Source organism: Aedes aegypti, chromosome 3 (genome assembly GCF_002204515.2).
Source record: "Aedes aegypti strain LVP_AGWG chromosome 3, AaegL5.0 Primary Assembly, whole genome shotgun sequence".
Taxonomy (NCBI): domain Eukaryota; kingdom Metazoa; phylum Arthropoda; class Insecta; order Diptera; family Culicidae; genus Aedes; species Aedes aegypti.
Genome location: NC_035109.1, coordinates 373,737,349 through 373,760,474, shown reverse-complemented (window position 1 = coordinate 373,760,474; position 23,126 = coordinate 373,737,349). Strand labels below are relative to the sequence as shown.

At 37.7% G+C, this 23,126-nt stretch overlaps 2 long non-coding RNA genes across 2 annotated transcripts; one reads left to right on the top strand and one right to left on the bottom strand.

The window, feature by feature from the left end:
- The first annotated feature begins 16,573 nt into the window (after positions 1-16,573).
- Positions 16,574-16,939, top strand: LOC110678947. The gene is made up of 2 exons (XR_002502071.1): positions 16,574-16,693; positions 16,760-16,939. It is a non-coding gene; the product is annotated as an uncharacterized LOC110678947 (long non-coding RNA).
- LOC110678948 lies at positions 16,929-17,741 on the bottom strand. Its single transcript, XR_002502072.1, has 2 exons — positions 17,355-17,741; positions 16,929-17,287 (listed from the first exon to the last, which is right to left on the bottom strand). It is a non-coding gene; the product is annotated as an uncharacterized LOC110678948 (long non-coding RNA).
- Positions 17,742-23,126: the final 5,385 nt, after the last annotated feature.

The following is a 23,126-nucleotide window of genomic DNA, read 5'->3' as shown; positions in this document are numbered from 1 at the left end:
GGCAAGCCGAAACAACGTTGATAGCTGAAGTTCAGTGGCAGGAATACCCGTCAGAGATGGTGGTGCTCTATCGCAACCGAAATTGCCCAGACGCAGAGAAGGAAAATATAAACAAAAGCAGTGTATTGTATCAGTTGACGCCATTTGTTGATGAAGCGGGTGCACCGTAATCCGGGGTAACATTGATCGGAATGACCCATCTCCTAAAAAGTTCGTATCGCCATTTATTGATGGAACATTTCCAAATCATGAATGGAGCTTCTCATTTTTATATTCATAAGCTAATGAAAGTGAAGATTTTTGCGTAAATTGCGTTTACCTTTTGAGTAAATTTGTCAACTTTTCTAAACAATTATTTCAATGGGTAGGGATGATACTACCGAACATTCATGTATCACACACGTTCTGCTAACGATATGAGCAAGGAAAGTGAGGTTCTTACTAAAAATGGCATCGCCAAAAACGATTCCGTTGTCAAAACTTTCATAAGTATGCTCAATTAGGCAACATTAACGAATTACTGTAAAGAATATAGAATTCCCTTAGGAAATTGCCTACCTTTAGGCGTATTCCGTGATTCGAGGTGTTTTTAATTTCAAAATAACTCAAAAAGTAAATGACTTGTAAGCGTTTGGCCTTCATATTTGGCTTCGGGGGCCATGATTTGAGTAAGTAATGACATTTTCAATATTACCGAACATTGTTCACATAGGTGATCAATGTTACCCCAAATCAAAAAATCACTTAAAACATTTTTATAACATGCTTAAATCTTTCAAAAAAGAAAATGCTGTATATAGTCTCGAACTATGGGTGGCAGTACTTGTTTTAAAAATATAAAATTTGCAACATTTGCATATTCAAACAAAATATTTGAGAAATATTCAAAAAAAAAATGATCAATGTTACCCCAGATTACGGTACTACGAATAGATGGAAGGATAGGAGCGGCTAAGCATGTATGCAATGATATGAAGTTTCCGGTCATTCTCCCAAGAAAGCATCGGATTACCGAGCTTATCGTGGACATGTTTAATCGGAAGTTCCAACATGCAAATTCGGAAACAGTGGTGAATGAAATTCGACAGCAGTATTACGTACCGCGTCTAAGGACAATAGTACGGAGAATAACCAACGAATGCAGTGTATGCAAAGTCAGAAAAGCAGTTCCACACATACCCCGCATGGCTTCGCTACCTCCAGCTCGTCTAGCATCATTTACCAGACCATTCACTTATGTTGGTCTGGATTATTTCGGTCCATTCGTGGTAAAAGTAGGGCGTGGTAACGCGAAAAGATGGATAGCGCTTTTCACCTGCCTTACAATTCGAGCTGTTCATTGCGAAATAGTATGCAATCTGTCCATAGATGCGTGCCTCAAAGCTATTCGTAGATTTGTATGCCGTCGTGGTGCACCAGCAGAAATATATTCTGACAATGGCACTAATTTTCAAGGCGCAGAGCGGATTTTGATGAAGGAAATACAACAAGGCATGGCCGAGACACTTACTAGTACCACAACGAACTGGTTATTCATTCCTCCTGCTTCTCCCCACATGGGTGGAGCATGGGAACGTATGGTACGTTCGATAAAACAAGCCATGATGAGCGCCTATCGCTACGATAGAAAACTCGACGATGAGTCCCTGCATACGTTTGTCATCGAAGCAAAGAGCATGGTTAACAATCACCCACTAACTTACCTTCCCTTGGATGCGGCGGAAAGTGAGGCCTTAACTCCCAACCATTTTCTGCTGGGCAGTTCCTCTGGAATACGTAATTCTGTAGCAGAGCCTACCGATGGTTCCGTAGCAGCGAGAAATTGTTTGAGTATGATCCAGCTACAATTGAACTGCTTTTGGAGGCGCTGGATTAAGGAAATGCTTCCTACCCTAACAAAAAGGACTAAGTGGTTCGGTGAAGAAAAGAAAATTGCAGTTGGAGACCTGGTACTTATTGTCGACGACAGAGACAGAAACAGCTGGGCAAGAGGACGAGTGCAAGAGGACATCTCCGGTAGTGACGGCCGGATTCGCCAGGCTATAGTAAAAACTGCGAGGGGATGCTTGCGTAGATCTGTGGCAAAGCTGACTGTCTTGGATGTATTGGATGGTAGTAAGACTGGAACTGATGGCCAGTATTACGGGGGGAGGATGTTGCCGCTGGCTGCACTGCTTCAAACTAGCCAACAACGGACTATTTTCGGTTGAACCGCAAAGTAGATCTGTCAAACGAATGAGGTGGCAGTATTATGACACGTAACGATGACTCATGATATTTGATATCGTGAATGGTTTGAGATTCTTCGTTTCCAAATCAAGTGCCTCTTAAGTTCTGAATCTTAATATACAGATTATTTTTCCATTTTGAGAACTGTGAAATCTACTTTGAAGTTTCATTAAATGTAAGCCCAAATGAATCTAAAACCTAAAATTTATAAAACCTAATTAAAACCTATTCTAGTTGCCAAATTCTAAAAAGGGGTTAAAACCTGTAGTGAATTCGTTAAAACAATATACTATTCCTAAAAGTAAGGTATTAGAACATGCAAACAGATATCCATATAGATCATCATAAAATCCTTATGATTACAGTCGAATTCAGATTAGCTGAATCGGGTCGAGCAGGATTAGTTTGCTAAGAACAAACACCGAAAGTGTGAGTAATGTTTAATGTAACCTCAAAACACCCAATTACTATCAAATATATTTACAGTTTAAAGCTGTACTACAACACAAATCGTGTGTTTTGCGCCGCTAAGAACCCGATATCTGGAACCTATCTCTGTTCCCCGGTAACAAGTATGAATCGAACATAATTTAATGAATTACGTAACATTTGTAGGGCATTACATACCTCTAGGCGTTTAACGTTATATGGAAATTTCTGACTTAGATTACAAAAATGGTCCCAGTTTGTGAAAATGCTTTTCGCTAAGAGATTTGATACCGTTTTCAAGTTCTATGATAACTAGGCTGTCAAAGATAAGTGGCCAACTATTCAAAACTACATCAAATAGTGATCATAGAACAGATTATTTGTAAGCGTTTCGAAAATGCTAAAATTGTGTCAAATTTTGATATTCGTTTAAAAAGCATCAAATGTTCTTGATTCAAGTGAAAACCACTATTACATGAAGTCTCATACTAATATTCTTTAGTTTTACATTAGTTTTGCTTAACTGATAAACAGAAATTATGATATTTCGTTTAGTATGTGGTGGGTTACGCACTATCAAAGTTACCCGCATTATCAAAGATACCCCGTTTTACGGTATTAGGAAAGGCCATGCTGAAGGTGTCTGGGTTCGATTTCTGGTCGGTGCAAGATCTTTTCGTAATGAAAATTCCCTTGAATTCCCTGGGCATGGCGTATCATTGAACCCGGTACACGATTTAAATTGTTTTAACATTTACTTGGTTTGGTTTCCGGTGACAATATACAATAATAATTTGATTTTATCACATATTATGAAGACAGGAAATTCAACTCCATTGTTTACGGCCTTACTTGTGAAAATCTAACTGGTACATGCATATAGATATAGGATTCTACATTCTGGAGCAGTGTTGACCAGACTCATTTCCCCGAAATTCGAATTGTGAAGCCATGAACTGTTATAACTGTGCGTTGTATTCCTGTGAGGGAGGGGGAGGTGGTTGGGCTTGAGTGTTGCACATGGGATCCGACAGTTTCGATCTCGGTGGGCCGCAATTCAAGTTTCGGTGAAATGATTCGCACTCACTCACTCACTCATTTTATTTCACCGAAACTAGAATTGTGGCTCTCTGGGATCAAAATTGATCGATTTTATGTGCAGTACTCAAGCTTAACAACTATCTAGGAGGATAGAGCATGGTTGTAGTAGTTCGTGGCTTCGTAGTTCGGAAAATGTTATTTTCGGGGAAATGAGTCTGAACAACACTGTTCTGGAGATCATAATTAATTCACAAAAACTTATGGCAATGAAACGGAAGACAGTTATGTATTTTATTTTTGGCCTGTGGACGGCACCACTGTGCGTTCTACCTATCGCGCGAGGGCTAATTTCGTATTTTAGTGCTTTTAATTGGATTTGCCGAAGGAAGAAGTTGCCGCTGCCCCCGTCCGATTCGAAAAGTGGAAGTCTAGTTGAAGGGTGCCTACGGATGATGGCGAGGTGCAATAATTCATAACTTGATGCCGACGGTTGGTTGGCCGGTTGTTTATCGTTGGAAGTTTATTGTTGCACTTGGGAATCGGTAGGCTGGAGAGGAAAAAAAATAATGGGTTAAATTTAGAGTTTTGCTAACGGAACCGACACATTTTATTGGAAGATCAAATAAAATGTAAATCAATATGTGAACCTTCGGCGGGTGTTGCAAGGAAATGGTTTTTATAGCAGCAGTTGAAACCATCGACGCCTAAGGAAAATTGATATAAAATTGAAATTGAGTAGGAATCGTTCATTGAAATGTTTAAAATAGAATCATAAAACAATAATTCAATTATTGTGTGAGCTACGAAAGATGCATATCGAGCGGATTTTAACTAGAATAATTTAATACAGTGCGTTAACGATGTCAAACGGAGCGATGAAACATGAGCTCACGGTTAAACAAACTACGACAAGGCAGGTCTCCTGAGCCAAGTAGTATACTGGATTGATATTGTATTTTTTATAAGATATTTGTTTTGGAAATCTAATAAAATTTCGATACAACTTAAAGTACTTATAAGAAAGCCAAATAATAATCCGCTTCTTCACCCAGGTAAAATCCCCGAAATATAGCTACTTCTGGAAGCACACCTGCTTCTGATTTTGATTTCTCATATGATTAGTTGCAATAAACTATTGATGCAATGTTCAAAACCGCAACTATGGGTGTGTAGTACAAGTATATGTGAAATTTACCATAAAATTTATGTTCAATTTTATTGCAGTAAATAGCTTATACATACAGTTATTATTAGAACTTCAACTTTCAACTTGATCAACACTCAAAAGAGATATCGTAATTATTACCTGGATGGAGCTGCGGTAGAGTTGCTGTCACCATTCATGGGCGTTGTGGTTTTGAATGTTCTCTTTTGCTTCTGGTTAATTATTATTTTGCAAAATTTCTAAATGCTCATGCGGTGGATTTGTTGAACTTTCGTTCCAGATAGCAAGCATAGGCTTTTCCTACACACTTTCACAGATAGATTGAAATCCAAACAAGAGCGGTCAATGGCGCTTAAACCTAGGTTGGTCAGCCAAGACGAAAGGTGGAGTTTTTTTTTCGTTCCACCCACGAGACACAGCACCAATGGAGAAACATTACCTTTCTTAGACACGTCACTCCCAACGATTTCGCATTATCTTCTAAATCTGAAACGGTTGGAACTATCGTATTGTAGGCCTGTTTTTTGTATTGTTTGTAGCACATTAATGATTTCCCTAAAATATTACTGCTGACAAGAAAAATGATAGAAGTTGTCGATTCTACTATCTACCATTTTCCAGGAATCTTTCAAGTACTGGCTATGTTTGAGTAGACTTGAATATACCACTAGCCCTGAGACGAGACTCGCGAATATGGTCTTCTTTTCCTCTGATTGCTGAGATTTTTCTTATTCTACTCTGTGTTTACATAAATCAAGCGCAAAAGATTATTGCGTTTGCATCACACCGAAGCATAAATAGCCTTTTGAGTGAAATTTTATGCCAGCAAACGTAGCAGACATTAAAAAACAACTGGTCTTGTATTTAGGAAAAACTGCTCCGCTGACTGAGGTTTCAAATGTCAGGTTGTTTTGAATTCAATACTTCTTACTTTTTAGCTATAAAAGCGACTGGCTACATTTGACGTTTCGTGACAGCGGAATCTGGGCAGCGTTGATATTTTTCCACTTCGCGAGTCTCTCAGGTAACCAGTTAGCCGTTTATTGAACTAACAATACAGCTCATATAATGTTAATTGGGCGCTCCATATATTGAAAATGCAGTACTAGAAGTGGTATCCATTCTAAACCCGACTGCAATGTCTGTATTCGTCTTTGGCATTTCTTCAGAAGCTCTTCCGGAGAGTTAAGATCATTCTTTTAGATTCCTCCATAAATTTATCCAAGCTAATCTTTACAGTGATCCATACAACGATTGTGCCTGAGATTCCTTCACGAAGAACTTTTGATCGCAACCAGATTTCTTTTAGACCGGAGCATATAGGACTACAGGAGTACCTTCAGCAATTCGTCAGAAATTCTGCCTGAAGTTCTCCAGGGATTCTTCCAGAAATCTCTTCAAGGTTAATTTTAGGCATTCCTCTAGGAAAACCTCTATAGGGATTCCTCTAGAGATATCGTAACCAGTTTTTTTTTAAGAATTTCAGTGGGAAGGCCTCCAGTGTTTTCTCCATAGAATCCTTCGGTAATATTTTTAATAAAAAAATTTCAGGAATTTCCCCAAGAATTCTTCCATGAAATTTTTCAGGGATTGGTCCAGGGATTTCTCCAGAGATTCATTCAGGTATTTTTCAAGCAATTTCTCATGATATTCCTTCAAAGACTCCACTATATCTACAGGTATTCTTGCAGAGATATCTCAAAAGATTTCTCCAGGGGTTACACTAGGACAATTTCTTATAGGATTACTTCAAATATTTCTCCAGAAATTTCTTCGAGGATACTTTCAGGGTATTCTCCAGGTAGTCATCTCAAAATTCCTCCAGGATTTATTCCGAAGATTTCTTTAGGGATTCACAATAGATTGCTCCAGAGATTCTATCAGGAATTCCTGCAGAGACTCCACCAGGATTTTCCGGGGATCTATAAGTATTTACTTCACAAATTCCTAGAGGGATTCCTCGAATGTTTTCACCAGCCATTCTCCTAGAGATAGTTTTAGCAAAATCGCTACAGTTCTCTAGATGTTTATCTAGAGAATTATGCTGAGCCTCAAAAATATCTCCGGGGATCTTTTCAAGAATTCCTCTAGAAATTCCTCCAAAGATTCCAGCATGAGTTCCTTAAGAATTTCATAAGAAATGATCTCAACAATTCTTCCTTCAATATTGTTTCCAGAAACTTCGCTTATCGCTTATCGATTTGGCAGAACTACAAAGCGTAAAATTAGTTGAGCATCTTAATTCATTAAACCAGTGGTCCCCAGCCACACTGTCTATGCGGGCCACTTCGATACTTTCAGAACATGGAGCGGGCCGCAAGACATGGAAGATTCTATTTTGACGGATTTGAAATATAATAAAATGCTAAAATATCCCTCATATCTGTCTTCTAAACCGGATCAATCCGCACAAGTTCTAAAAGATATTTGTGCCGATAATTTCATCTTATAAATCTTAGAAATTATAAGGAAGCTTTCCTAGCTTCTGGAAGAAAACTTTTCCAGCTTCTGGAAGGAAGCTTTTCCCAGATACTATGAGAAAGATTTTCCAGTTTCTGGAAGGAAGTTTTACCAGCTTCTGGATGGAAGCATTTCCAGCTTCTGGAGGGAAGTTTTTGCAGGTTCTGGAAAAAAGATTTTCAGCTTTTGGAAGGAAGCTTTTCCAGCTTGTGTAAAAAAGCTTTTCCAGCTTCTGAAAGGAAGCTTTTCCAGCTTCTGAAAGGAAGCTTTTCCAGCTTTTGTTAGGAAGGTTTTTCGGTTTCTGTTAGGAAGCTTTTCCAGCTTCTGTTAGGAAGGTTTTCCAGCTTCTGGAAGAAAGTTTTTCCAGCCGCTTTAGGAAGCTGTACCAACTTCCTTTTCATAAAAATTGCGCTCTCAAAGCTCTTAAAAGGTTTAGAACGCTTTTAAGCTAAATGGCAGAAAAAACTTTTTTTTAAGATTTATGGAAAATTCAAGATGTGATAACAGTTAGTATTGTCAGACAAAATTCAGAGCCGTTCATGAAATATAAAATAAACAAGATAACATTCCGTCTCTGTTCAGCACGATGTGCATAATGTACAATTAATAAGTATTTGATTGTAAGGACTTAAGAAATACAGTCCTTTTTTAATGAGATCATAACAAGCGGGCCGCAACTCATTTATATCCAACGAAGTCTCGCGGGCCGCACAGAATTGTGAAAAGGGCCGCATGTGGCCCGCGGGCCGCAATTTGGTGACCACTGCATTAAACAGTCCCTAGATTAAATTCATGGATATGAAATAAATGAAAATATTTAGTAATTCGTAGAGAAATCTCTGAAATTTCCTTTGAAATTAATATAGGAATATCCTTTTGAAATTTTGTTCGGCAATTCTTTTGAAATTTCGTTCGGAATTTTCTTTAGAATTTCCTTCAGGTTTTCCTTTGGAATTTCTTTTTGATTTTTTATCAGAATTACTTGGAATTACCTTCAAAAATTCCTTTCGATTTACCCTAGAATTTTCTTCGGAATTTCCTTTGAAATTTCCTTCGGAATTCCTTCCAAATTTCCTTTGGAATTTCCTTAGAAATTGGCTTTGATAGTTACTTCGGAACTTCTTTTGGAATTTTTTTCAGAATTTCCTTCGGAATTTCTTTTGGATTTTTTTTCGGAATTTCCTTTAGAATGTCCATGGAAATTTTCTTTGATATTTCTTTAGGAATTTCCTTTAAATATTTTCAGAATTTCCTTTGGAATTCCTTTCAGAATTTCCTTTGAAAGTTACTTTGAAATTTCCTTCTGGAATTTCATCCGGAATTTCCTCTAAAATTTTCTTCAAAATTTACTTTTAAATTGCTGGTTCGTTTGGAATTTCGTTCGGAATTCTCTTTGGAATTTCCTTCGGATTTTCATTCGGAATTTCCTTTGAAGATTTCTTTTAGAATTATCTTTGAAAATCCCTTTGGAGTTTCCTTTGAAAATCCCTTCGAAATTCCTTTTAGAATTTCCTTTCAGAATTTCATTCGAAATTTTCCCTTTAGAATTTTCTCGGAATTCCTCTAATTTTTTTCGGAATTTCCATTTAAATTTCCTAAGGAATTTTCTTTGGAATTTCCTTAAGAATTTCCATTGAAATATTTTTTTGAATTTTCTTTGGAATTCCATTATTTTTTCCAGATTTTCTTTTAAATTTCCTTCGGATTTTTCTTTTGGAATTCTTTTTGAGGATTTCTTTCAGATTTTCCTTTAGAATTTCTTGGAATTATCTTCAAAAATTCCTTCAGAATTTCCTTTGAAATTTTCTTCGGAATTTCTTTTAGAATTTCCTCGGGAATTTTCTTCGGAATTTCTTCCGAAACTCCTTTCGGAATTTCTTCAGAATTTCCTTGGGAATTTCCTTTGACATATTATTTGATAGTTACTTCCTTTGGAATTCTCGTCAGAATTTCTTTCGGAATTTCTTTTGGAATTTCCATTGAAATTTCCTTTCATTTTTTCTTCGGAATTCCGTTCGGCGATTTTTTTTTTTGGGATTTCCTTTGAAATTTCCCTCTGAATCAAATTTCCTTTTCAACTTTCTTTGCAATTTTCTTCTGGAATTTCCTTTGATATTAATACAGGAATTTCCTTTGAAATTTTCTTACGAATTTTCTTCGGAATTTCCTTTTTTTTTTTTCTTCGGAATTTCCTTCGGCGATTTTTTTCGGAATTTTCTTTGAAATATTCCTCTAAATTTCCTTTTGAATTTCATTGGAAATTAACAAAAGATTTTCTTCAGATTTTTCTTCGGAATTTCCTTTGGCGATTTTTTTTAGGAATCCCTTAGGAATTTCTTGGTATTCCTTCGGAATTTCCTTCGAAATTCCTTTCAGAATTTCTTTCGAAATGTCTTTTGGAATTTCTTTTGGAATTCCTTCCGAATTTCCTTTGGAAATTCCTCCGAAATTTTCATTGGTATTTACTTCGAAATTTTTTTTGGAATTTCCATCGAAGTTTCCTTTTGAAATATGTTTCAGAATTTTCTCTGGAAATTCTTTAAGAATTTATTTCGGAACTTTATTTGGACTTTTCTTCGGAATTTCCCTTGAAGATTTTTTTCGCAAGTTCCTATTAAAAAAGTTCCTCCAGGAAGTTCCATCAAATTCAGGAATTTTACTGGAATCCCTTTTGAATTTATTCGGGATATTCATTTATTGCATTCTCTACTTGAAGTGCCTCCACAAATTTGTCTGGATGTTCCAGGAAAATGCTCGGGATTTTCTCCAGATATTTCTTCTTGGGTTCTTCCGTAAATTATTTCATGAATTACTCTAGGAATTTCAGTCAACATTCCTTCAGAAATCCTTCCGCCATTCTTCAAGGAATTTCTACAGAAATGATGCTAAAATTTCTCCAGAAAATACCTCAGTAATTTCACCAAAAACCTACCAAGATTTGTTCTTTGATCCGTAAATACTCCTCCAGGCTTTCCACAGAGAATCCCTCTAGGAACTTCTCCTAGAAGTTCGCAGTGAATTTTTTCAACCGTTTTTTTTTGGAATTTCTGTAGAAAGAAACTCCTGGATGTATCCCTAGAGCATTTTCTGGAAAAATTTCTAAGTAAATTTCCGAAGGAAGTTCCTTTGAAAAACTCGAAATGAAATTTCTGAGGGAATTCCCAAAAAAATCTAATGGAAATTCCAAAGGAAAATTCAAAGAAAATTCCGAACGAAATCATGGGAGTTCCGATAAAAATTGCAAAGGAGTTCCTAATCCAAAGTCCAAAGGAAATTTCAAAGGAAATGCCTGAGGAAAGTCCAAAGGAAACTCCGAAGAAAATTACAAAAGAAATTCCACACGATGTTCTAAACGAAAGAAATTTCAATGTAAATTCTGAAATCAATTCCAAAGGATGGGGACGGACCTGGTGTAGTGGTTAGAACACTCGCCTCTCGCCGAGGACCTGGGATCGAATCCCATCCCCGACATAGTCACTTATGACGTAAAAAGTTATAGTGACGACTTCCTTCGGAAGGGAAGTAAAGCCGTTGGTCCCGAGATGAACTAGCCCAGGGCTAAAAATCTCGTTAATAAAGTCAAATCAATCAATCCAAAGGATATTCCTATAGAAGTAAAATACAAAAGAAATTCCTAAGAATATTCAAAAAGAAACTCCAAAAAATATTTCAAAGAAAATTCCGAAGAAGTGATGGAAGTTCACAAGGAAATTCAGTCGGGATTCAGCCAAATCCAGAAGACATTCCCAACAAAATTCCAAAAGAAATTCCAAAGGATGTTTCAAAAAAAAAAATCCGAAGGAAAATCCAAAAATAATTCCAAAGGTTATTCCGAAGAAAATTCCGATGGAAATTCCTACATAATTTCGATGGAAATGACGGAGGAAATTTCAAAGAAAATTCCAAAAAAAATTACAAAGCAATTTCGAATTAAATTGAGACGGGAACTCCAAAGGAAATTCAGACGGAAGTTCCAAAGAAAATTTCAAAGAAAATTCTAAAGGGAATTCTAAAGGAAGTTCCGAAGCACATTAAAAAAAAAACAAAATCCGGAAAAAAAAATTAAAAAGAAATTTTGAAAGAAATTTCGAAAAAAATTCGAAGGAAAATCCAGAGGAAATTTTAAAGACATGTCCAAAGAAAATTCCCAAAAAAAAAAAACACAGGAAAATTTGAATTTTAAAGACAAAAGAAATTCAGAAAGAAAATGTAAAAGATATTCGAAATGAAATTACGATGGAATTGTTGAAGTGAATTCCTAAGGAAATCCCTAAAGAAATTTTAAAGGCATGCCAAAGAAAATTCCAAAAAATAAATCCACAGGGAATTCCGAATTTTGAAGGAAACTACAAAGAAAATTCCACAGGAAAACAAATCCGAAGGAAATTCCACAGGAAAATCAGAAAACAATTCAGTAGAATTCTTAATTCAACAAAAATTCCACAGGAAATTACCATGGAAATACCGAAGGAAAATACGAAAGGAAATTCCAAAGGCATGTCCAAAACCCATTCCAAAAAAAAAATCCAAAAGGAATTCCAAGTTCTGAAAAAAACTACAAAGAAAATTTTAAAGAAAATTCTAAAGAAAATTCCAAAGAAAATAAAAAAAAAAGATTCTGAAGGAAATTCTAATGAAAGTTTCGAAAGAAATTTCAAAGAAAATTCTTATGGAAATTTCTAAGAAATTAAAAAAAATAAATAAAAAAAGAAATAAATAAATAAATAAAATTAGATAGGAAGTCATAATTCCGAAGGAACATACCAAAAGAACTTTCCGAAGGAACTTCCTGCAGCTACTTACTGGAGGAATTTCTTTTAAGAGCTTTCGGAGGAATCTCATGGATACACTATAAGAAGGAACAGCTGAAGAAACTACACGGAAGAACTTTCAGAGCAACTTCCTGATGGAACCACCAGTACGAACTTTTCCGGTTAACATCCGGAAGTGGGAGATTTTAGAAAAAAAAATCCTAGAGGATTCCGGAGCTGTAAGATTGTGGCAAAGAGATAGTAAACAATGAAATTGGGTAACAATAAAAAGAAATAAAATCATAATATCAGCTGTCAAACAATATCACCATAATATCCAGTGTGAACGGGTTTCGTGATACAGTTGTATCACGTTGCACATATCATGATACAACTCCGTATTCTGAACAAGGCATTAGTGGAGGGAAATCATTTGTTGAGAATATTGGTCCATGTACGAGTTCGTTAATTTGACGTTTGAGCGGTGCCGAATTCACTAGATTCCATGGACTTATACACGGTCTTCTTTTATTGTCGATTTTCTTTTTCTTTTGACGTAGGACTACGTCTTTGTTTTCTATATGGGGGTGCACTTTAAAAGTACGGAAAATGAGACATGTAACGAAATTAGGGGAGATTTTGAACGTTAATAACTCAGTTGTTTATGAATCAATTATTACGATTTAAGTATCATTCGATCAGAAATGTATCTACGCATCGTTAGTAATATATCCGATAATTGAATTTTGTTGTTAAACTATTGAAAATTTGATAAATGTTGACCCCTTTCTTATCCAACCAATCACGTTCGAGCACTTTTCGACGGTGTCTCTTCCCACTATAAAAGCAAACGGGTCCCTGCTTCTTCCCTCAGTCTTCTTTTTGCGGTCGGACTGTGAACACGGTCGGGCGAGTCATTCTCGCTTTGCTTTTGCAATTGCGTCACAGTCCAATTTGTGTCGTCGGAAGAGGAAGACGCAAGATTGATTTGCGGCGGCGATGACGATGGCTTGGGCGCTTCTCCGAGCGGCAAACTACTGCTGCTCGGAGAAGCGTCCAAGCCATCGTCGTCACCGCCGCAAATTTATTCGCGCTCCCAGATTTCGACCCGTGATAAATTCAGCATCGGCGGTCAAGAAGCAAGCCCGTTAGGAGCCAATTACCAGAAGCCCCCAGAGTTGCTGGTCCAAGGAGTTGCTGCTAATCGAGCGTCGGAATCGCTCGAGATTCCAAGAGTGAGCATCGTTTCCAGATTTCAACTTGTGCCCGAGGCTTCAATACCCGTTGCTGTTGCTGTTTGCGGTGAGGATTTCCCGTTTGATCATGGCAATCAAGTGATAACTTCCCGCAGTGCTATTTATCTGCCATCGGACCTTGTCAGGACCATCAAATTTGTGGTAAAGAGTTGAAGGAATAATATTTCCGACCTTATTACATCTTATATTTCTCAATCAATCTCGCAGCTTCATACAAAATTTAATTTGTTATGAATAATTGACTATTCGTGGACGCTGCTGCAGTGCCGTCGAGGTGAGTGCTCAACATATCACAACGATTGTAAACTGGAGTGGAATTTCCGACAGTGTCTTTGATTTGCAATATTTTATGAGAACACTTCGATTATGAAAATGATCACATGTAACAAAATTGCGACATGTTTAGAATGCTTTTGAAAAGGAATTAAAGATTTGTTTGTGTAATATTCCCTAATGTGTTTACCACATACTTGCTATAATCTCTTAATTCATCTCATAGCATCATACAATAATTGATTTATTACGAATAATTGACAATACGGCAATTTGAGGATATTTCCGAGGACGCTGCTGCAGTGCCGTCGGGATGCAATAACAGCACAATGTTCATCTTGTACATCCCTTACCCAGACATCAGTTTCATATAGCCTATTTCCCAGATAAGAAAACGAAGAATTTGAAAGGAGGAGCATAACCTGCTATTCTAAGGGTATAAAGCATCCCTTCTTCGTTGAATTCGGTTTCATTCTGTTTTCGCTTTCGAGCTGGTAAGAGCTCCTGCAAACCTGCTCAGCTCCTCGCTACCAGAGGCAAGCTGTTTGTACGAGATGGCTGAAGAAAATCGACCAAAGCCGCTTGTTGAAGCGCACATCGTCATCCGCACCGCAAATCTCATCGGGCGAGGAGGATTGCAACCAGAAAACTATTGATTATTAATAGCTAACTCTAGAATATTCAGTTATTGTCAACCTTTCCAACTATTCATGTTCGATCCATTTCTCACGCATTATCATTTTCCGCAATTTTCAAGCAATTCTAAGCCCAACTCATTAATGGCACATACCCATTTCCCAGATTGGTCGACTAGAAAGAGAAGAGCACGAAAGGGAGGAGCGTCATCTGCTAATCTAAGGGTTTAAAACATGCTTGCTTCGCCGGATTCGGTTTTATTCCATTTTCGCTTTTGAGCGGAGCAGTTCGCCGCTCAGTGAAGCACCCCAGCCATCGTCATCACCGCCGCAATTTTCAACGCTGGCGGAGCTTTTGGTCCGCGCTTCCAGATTTCGACTCGTGATCGTGCGTCGGTAGTGCAGTAAAGAAGCAAGCCCGTGAGGAACAAAATACCAGAAGCCGCCTGAGTTGCTGATCCGAGGAGCTGCATATCGAGCGTCGGACTTTTGAAATCGCTCAAGATTTCAAGAATGAGCAACGTTTCCAGATTTCGACTTACGCCCGGTGATCCACTACCCGTTGCTGTTGTGCGCCATCAACACCGTTTGATCATGGCAATCAACTGATAACATCCCGCAGTGCTATTTATCTGTGACCGCATCGAGGCTAAGAAAGCCATCGGCCCTTGTCAGGGCCATCCAATTTGTGGAAAAGAGTTGAAAGTATAATGTTTCCGACCTTAATACATCTTATATTCTTCAATCAATCTCACAGCTTTGTACAAAACTTAATTTGTCATGAATAATTGATGACACAACAATTTGAGATTGAATTCGCGGACGCTGCTGCAGTGCCGTCGAGGTGAGAGCTCAACATTTCACAATGATTGTAAAATAGAGTGGTATTTCCAACAGTGACTTTGATTTGCCATATTTTATGGAAACGCTCCAATTACGAAAATTATCACATGTTACAAAATTGCGACATATTTCGAATGCTTTTGAAAAGAAATTCTCATTGAAAAATTTTCATCATTTTGTCACCCATGGATCAGATATTTACCTTCATGATGAAGAAAACTAATGATTATCAATAGTTAAGTAGTGAATATTGAGTAAATGTTAAACCTTCCAACAATTCATGTTCAACCATTTTCTCACGCATTTGCATTTTCCTCGATTTTCTAGCGATTCTAAGCCCAACACATTATTGACACATACCCATTTCCAGAACAGAAAGAGAAGAGCACGAAAGGGAGGAGCATCATCTGCTAATCTAAGGGTTTAAAAGATGCTTTCTTCGCTGGATTCGGTTCCATTCCAGTTTCGCTTTTGAGCTCATTCGAACCTGCTCAGCGAGGAGCACCTCGCAGCCACAAGCCTGCTGAGCTGTGATCAGTGTTTGGTTTGTGAAATCGCTAAAAATTGACCTGCGCTTCCAGATTTCGGCTCATGATAAACTCATCATCTGTGGTGCAGTCAAGAATCAAGCCTGTTAGGCACCATTACCACTATTATTAGGCAAATCAAGCGTCCGGCTTGTGAAATTGCTCAAGATTTCAAACTTGAGCTACATTTTAAGATTTCGACTTCAGCCGTGTGGTCCAATATCTGTTGCTGATGTGTGCCATCCACACGACGAAACATTCAGCTGGTTTGTCATATAAGCAGAGAACTTGTTCATTGCATTGTATTGAGGATTTATCGTTTAACCATGGCAATCAACTGATAACATCCTGTAGTGCGATTCATCTATGACAGCATTCGTACTAACAAAGCCTTTGGCTCTTTTTAGGGCCACCACATGTGCGTAAAAGAGTTATCGGAGTAATATTTCCGACTGAATTTATTACATTGCCAAGCAATGAATAATATTTCTCTCAAACCATAAGAACTACAAAGCGATGACTGGATCTACTACTGAATCACTACTGTTCTTTCCAATGATACTGTATATTTCAGAGGAGGTTATTAATATAATTTCAAAATGATCATACACCCTGAAGTGAAATTTCACATTTTCATAGATAAACATGACGAATGATTGACCAAATTGCAAATCGTTATATGCATTAATATTTACGAAAGTTTCGAGCACTGAAAACAGTATGAAGTCAAAACGAGCAACAAAAATGACATCAAATTCAGTTACATTAACCATCGTGGTCCTACGTCACCAGTTCGTACAACCCCATAGGGATGTACCCTTATAGTTTTTTGCTCTAAATGCGGGCCGTGTTTACATAAAATGACATCCGGCCAAGGGGTGGATCACTTTTTCAATGTGCATCGAATGTACATCGATTTGCATGCATTGCTTTGGCATTTACAACATTATGTTATCAACGAATTGTTCCATAGCAACGCGTAGACATTTGTTTGTTGTGAATGTTCAAAATTGTTTTTTGTTTCTTTCCTATGCAATCCATTTGCTAATTTTTATTTGTTTCAGGCGATCGAGCAAATATTTTAGTAGGATGTTCGAGACATTGTGTGAAGGAATACATTTCTCTTAAGTCTTGTCCTGATTCCTTACAGAAATGGAATTACTAGCAAGCAGGAGTAGTTGGAAATCCGTTCTCGGGAAGCCCGTAATCTGTAAAGCGACTCCGCCCTACTGAAGGTGGACCGGAGCTTCATTTGATTGTACAAATCTGTATCGACTTGTAGAAATCCGATTGATCGAAATGAAAAATACAACAAATTGTTAAACTTTGACCAAATGGCTCATTTTAATTGCTTCATTCAAGGAGTTGGGAATATGACGGACACTCAAGTTGAGATTTCTTTTTTTCGTTTTCTTCTGCATGGTTCTTTAGTCGAACTGTACATTTTTTCTACGGAATGTATATGTGTGTATGTGTAGATTAAATTCTTCATGCCCTGTGAACATTGTCCACAACTATTCCTTTTGCTTCAGGGCTCATTGAAACCTCTCCGTACGGACCTTTGTGTCGAACTTGCCTCAAATATTCTTTCGGTCAGCGGAAAACATCCTTGACTGGAAAAAGTGTATGGCCAACCAACAGAATGAAAAAAGTTAACAATACTGGATCTTCAGAGTAACTGGAAAGGAAAAATAGAGGTAAAGATGAGGATCACTTCCACTGTCACTGCCTCGAAATGGTGTTACTTTTTGAATATGCGGTGACGAACATTCTGTGACCAAGTGAACTCATTTAATCGGTAGATATGTTGTTATGAGCCGCTCTTCCCCTCTAAACTTTCGTAGCCTTCCAACTGTCCACGGAAAAAATAGGAAAATCGTTGTCCATTTTTTTAAAATCAATATTCAAATACTGATATTCTTCAAGTGCTACAAAACCTTGGGTTGAATAATTTTTGGATGAGATAGCAGCTCTTCTCGAAATTGTGACACGATTGGTTTGACTCTTTGACAAAGACAACAACCAAACATATGAGCAAGCCATGATTTACAAATTTGCTGGAGGTGGGCATTTAAATGCATTTGAATGCATTCAATTTTCTAGAAATATCAAATGCATCAGGAGTGACCCACCCCTTGCATCCGGCCCAATATCCAGTGAAGGAATGTTCACCGACTGAACATTGAGTGAATGAATGTGAAACGAAAACGTTCATTTTCTGTAACACGGCCCGCAGTAAAGGTTTTCTTCCCGCTGGAAATTGCAGCGTGACGTCATCGTAGATTAGTTCATGGTCACACAAACAACACATCACCGCTAAAACGTCAAATAAAGAACTCTTGCTCTTGCTGGTTGCTACGACCATCAGTCATGAAACTGACGTGTTTGTTCGAACTGAGGTAGTGTACCAGTTATGGACATAGTGGTTTCCTATTTCACCATACGTGATCACTTTTATTTTTTATTTTTTTGTGTGTTGTAATAGTTAGATTTAAGATATACCTTGATGTTAAAGCATTCAAAATGACTGAAAAAGTGAAAGCAATCGAAATGTCACAAATGAGGAACCACTATGGCCATAACTGGTACGCTTTCCCAGTGTAATATACATGAGCGAACAGTTCATATTTCCAGATCCTCGAAAAGTTCGCGCGAAGATTGGACGAATTTATATGAGCCTATGCACGCTATATAACGTTTGACTTTCAATGTACGCCCTGTTTTCAAGTTGCCCGTGAGAGAGAGCGAGACAGCACCAACACATGGCGCACAGTAAAAGAACAAAAGAATTTATGGCACGTAGAGAGGCTTATTATCAATTGAATTAATCGTATTTCAAAATATTATCTTCGTTGCTCTTGAATAAATGTGTTTTGTTGCTTATAGTACACAAAAAAAATGCAGTTTTTCAAGCCAAAGTGTTCAAATTTAATAAAAACTCAGAACATTCTTGCTTCGAAAGCCGGATGCATTGTTGAGGAAGCTTCGAGTTCCGGATGCTTTTGTTCCCTTTATTCTATAATTTTTATCACACGTTTTCAACACGTCCGGCATTTAAAGCTTCGCGATATAGTACTTTGAAATCCGGACACGGAGAATTTTCAACCAAAACAGCAGTTAGTTTTTCCTCAATTTTCACGGGCAGAATCTTACCTTTGGCTCTTAAAAATGCACTTTAATACGCTCCAGGAATCTAAACGATAAATAACGGGTAAACTCATAAATCTTAAGGAGCCAACTTAACACTGTTAAAACTACTGTTGCTGTTAGCGTGTGTTTGTTTTTAAATTTAATTTAATTTATTTTAAATGCCTACTATGATGAATGCATTTGATTAATGTATTCAGCTCAAATATTTACATTTCTGTGAAAATGCCTCCATGTTATTAAAAAAAAGATTCTAATGTTCAAGGTGTCCGGCTTTTTAAGCGTCTGGGAATTCGATACAAAACGATACAGCACAGACAAACAGACATAACACTGACGAAATTTCCATCGACCACTCGTTTAACGATCATTTCAAATTCGCTATGTTACAAATCTCACAACTAGAGGCGCGCGCATCGTTTTTCTTTGCGATTGACGTTCCACACTACCGCCATCTGTCGGTCTTGTTGCACGAAACAACTTTTCGTGCAATATGCTCACTAGATGCTGATTGTGTAAACTGGGTGATGGAATTTGCAGAAATTTGTTCTAAGTGTTACGTCTGTTTGTCTGTGGATACAGCTTTCGTTGTGAAGCAAACGAGAACTGCTACATATGTCATACTGGGTGTTGTTCGACGCTGGTTTGGTTTGAGCGAAATTTGACGTCAAAAGTCTACCCCAGTTATGGTTCTTAGCACTACCAAAGATGTGCGCAATTATGAGTTAGAACAAACCTCCCAATGAAAATATCTGTACCAATCAATTTATCAGAGATAAAGAATGATAAAAGAATTGAACCCTTGTTGTTGTGTTTACAAACACCACACCTGCAATCAAGCGTGCCAACTAATTATAAATCTCCTTCGACACGCAAAAAAAAAAATCGAACGATCGCATTCCTTTGCTAACTGAGTTCAAGTCGTCGATTGTTCAAGGAAGCTGATGCAACACCACATACAGCATCTCGTCAGAATCTTGTTTTCGCGTAGCCATTATTGGTTGCCGCTGCTGCTGCATGCGATCTCTATTGATGTAAAACTAATCCAAACGATCCGTTGACACCCACTACACGATCATAAAACGGTTCAAAAATGTGTTCATTTCTAATCCAAAACCATAGACATTCTCGGTTTTCCCTCATTGAGCGAATCGGTTCGTGACGATTATGGTTCCTGAAACTGCGCGTAACGCTTTCCCGTTTATCGCCCTTTCTGAGGCGATTGAAGGGAAAAATATTATCATGCCCTAGGAAAAGGATACCCATCACTGGTTTATGGAAAATCACCCAATAAAACGTGGTGATAATTTAGCAATTTAAAAATCCAAAATAGCGTATTTGAACAAGTTATTTGCCAAAAAAATCGCAAAAGCCAGCAATAAATATTGCTAAAACACAGAATGATCCCCATCTTTAAATGCTTGTTTATTTGGAAGCCGCGATCGAGAAGCGGGGTCTTTGAACGGTGTCCCTTCTTTGTCGGCTGTCTGCCAGCCGTCGTGTCTCGAGGAAAATTTGATATCGGGAAACCAAAACCGATTCTAAACGCTTTCTCAAATTACGCCCCGGCCAGGAATCCATCAATCTACATCAATACAACACCAAAAGCCGTTGATGGTGACGACGAAGACGACCTCGAGAGTGCCCGGAATACAAATGATCGGGTCGGTGTGAAACATCGGAGCAATTTTTCCTTGACGAGGTGGGAGCTGAAGAGTCATTTGAAGAAGCGATTTGCCCCCTCGGAAAAAGTATTTCCTCTAACGTTGGATGCACTACACTAGGGGATCTCGAAATCTTACTATCTTCACAATAGGGTGTCCCAGAAAAAAATCAATGTTCGAAAAGCCATGCTGCTCGACCCTGCACTTCCGTGCATAAGTTTGGGTTCACTCCCTAAAAAACATACACATTTTTTTTAATTTCTTTATTAGTATCATTCCAAACATTACATTCATTTCTTATATCTAGGTGTTCTGTGTTATTAGACAACACTAATTTGCCGTAGCAGTTCAGATTTATTACAGGTGACTTGATTTCACCTGCTTATAAGAGAAAAACATGTTTTTAATTCACTTTACCTAATTTAACCTAAATAAAAAAAACGCATTTATCGTGGCAATAGAAGATTGTAACGATTTTTGCCTGAAATTATTAATTATTTTATTTGATATTTGTTCCAATGTTTCAACATTGGATATTCTATGTAACTTATTGGTACTATACCAGGGAGGAAGCCTCAGAATCATTTTCAAAATTTTATTTTGAATTCTCTGCAGAGCTTCCTTCCTGGTATTACAACAGCTTGTCCATATTGGTACAGCATACAACAAGTCTGGCCTGAAAATTTGTTAGAATATCAGAAGCCTGTTCTTCAGACAAAGTTTTAATTTTCTATTAACCCGTAAAGTGGCAGGACGGACCTTAGTGCACAAAAATGCTTCAATCTCAGTCAATAGTCATTCAAATCCAATTCTTAAAAAAGTTATGGAAAGGGGATTAGTGTACCTACATTTTGGGTGGTAACCCATCCCTCCATACCCCTCCCCGCTTTTGTTTGACTCGAATAACCTTGGATCTTTAGTGTTTTTCTATAGCAATTTTATCAAGCATCATGAAAACAAAAATGCCATGCAGATTTTCGTTCTCAAAACTGGTCAAAATGATGAATTCAGACCAATGTAGGCATTTTGGACCGTTATGGTCCTCTCGGAAGGGGACACCGGCGAATCCGGATTTATATAGGAGTGTTGATGTGAAAATGGCTGTATCTCAGTCATATACGAATCAAATCGCATCGCATGCTGGCTACAGCATTCGGCAGCAAACCCTTAGGCTTATGTTTTTTGGTAGCGCTGGAAGTTGACGCATCCCCCCTAACTCATCCCCCTCGATGTTTAGTTTGAAATTTTTATGATTTTTTTATGCAAAACTATAGAAATTTTGCTTACTACCGCAAAGAGGCTGTTTTCAAAGCAGTTTATATCTTCCACATATATCACAATGATGGCAGAATTCCTTCCTGGCTTACAATGACCTTTCTGGCCCTTCTGAAACTGATCTGGACAGCAGTGGGTACGAATTTTTTGGAAGGACTTTTACAGATGCCAAAATATTGGCCATACATCAGTCCAAAAAGCATTCGATAGGTGCATCGTAAGTCTACTTTTTGAAGATCGCGATTCAATAGGAAGTACACACATCCGTTGGCGAATCTATGATTTCAAATTAGTTGAGTCCTGATATGTTGAAGAGATTACCAAGAATCCGGTAGATGCTTTTAGAGTTACTATACGAATTTCTGGAAATTCTTGGAATACGAAATCCTGGGATTTCAGTAGAAATACTTCTTGCATGCATGTAGGTATTCCAGGGTATTCTTCGATTCTTGTAAGAAATATTACAATCAAAAGGAATTTTTGACTTTCGATAGGAGTTAGTTTTAGTGGGAGTTAGGAATTCTAGTGGTTTATGGTGCATGTTCTATATTTTTGAATTTTGGATCCCAATTGGTGTTCAGAAATCTGGGAGGATGTTTCAAGACACCGGTATGAATTTTGAGATTGCAATGGAAGTTCTAAGTTATCAAAACTTCTTTGTTCTGAGATTTCAGTTGAAATTGTTGGTATTCTGAGATTTGGGCTAGAATTCCGAAGATTTATAGAGTTTTCTAGGATTCCAATAAGAATTCTAAAATACCTATGGGAACTCTGAAATTCCAATGAACCCGAAGATATATTGAAGATAATCTACGATTCCGGAAGAAATTATGAGGGGCAGCGTTGAGTTCCGGTTGAAATCCATGATTTCAACGACAATTCCCCTGAGATTTCATGTAAGGTTTGCTGGGACTCCAATTGGAAGTCTGTGCTTCTGGTGGGAGTTCTTAGGTCCTGAAAGCAATTCTGAGATTTCTATGTGTGGAAATTTTTAAATTTTGCAAGGATTTCTGCAAATCCTGTAGGAACTCTCAGGATTCTTATATGCTTATATGAAATCTGGGTTTTCGATGAAAGTTATGGGTTTTTAGTAAGAAATCCGGGATTTATAGGAACCTACAGAAACCGTGCATTTTTTTATGGGAGGTTTTACAAATTTTTGGTGCGAATGCTGGATTTCAATGGGCGATCAGAAATTTCGGCGCGAGTTCTGGGCATCTAGTTGAAATCTTTGGATTCCTGCAAGAATTCTGCGATTTTGATGGGAGTTCTGGGATTTCAGTAGAAATTGAGAGTTCTGATGTATTAAGATTTAGGAGGTTACTAGAGTTTTAGAAAATTCGTAGATTTCGGTAAGAATTCGGGTGTTTGGTGGTAATTCTAGAATTTCGAAGATCATCCTGGAACATTGGAGAGAATCTTGTGATTCCG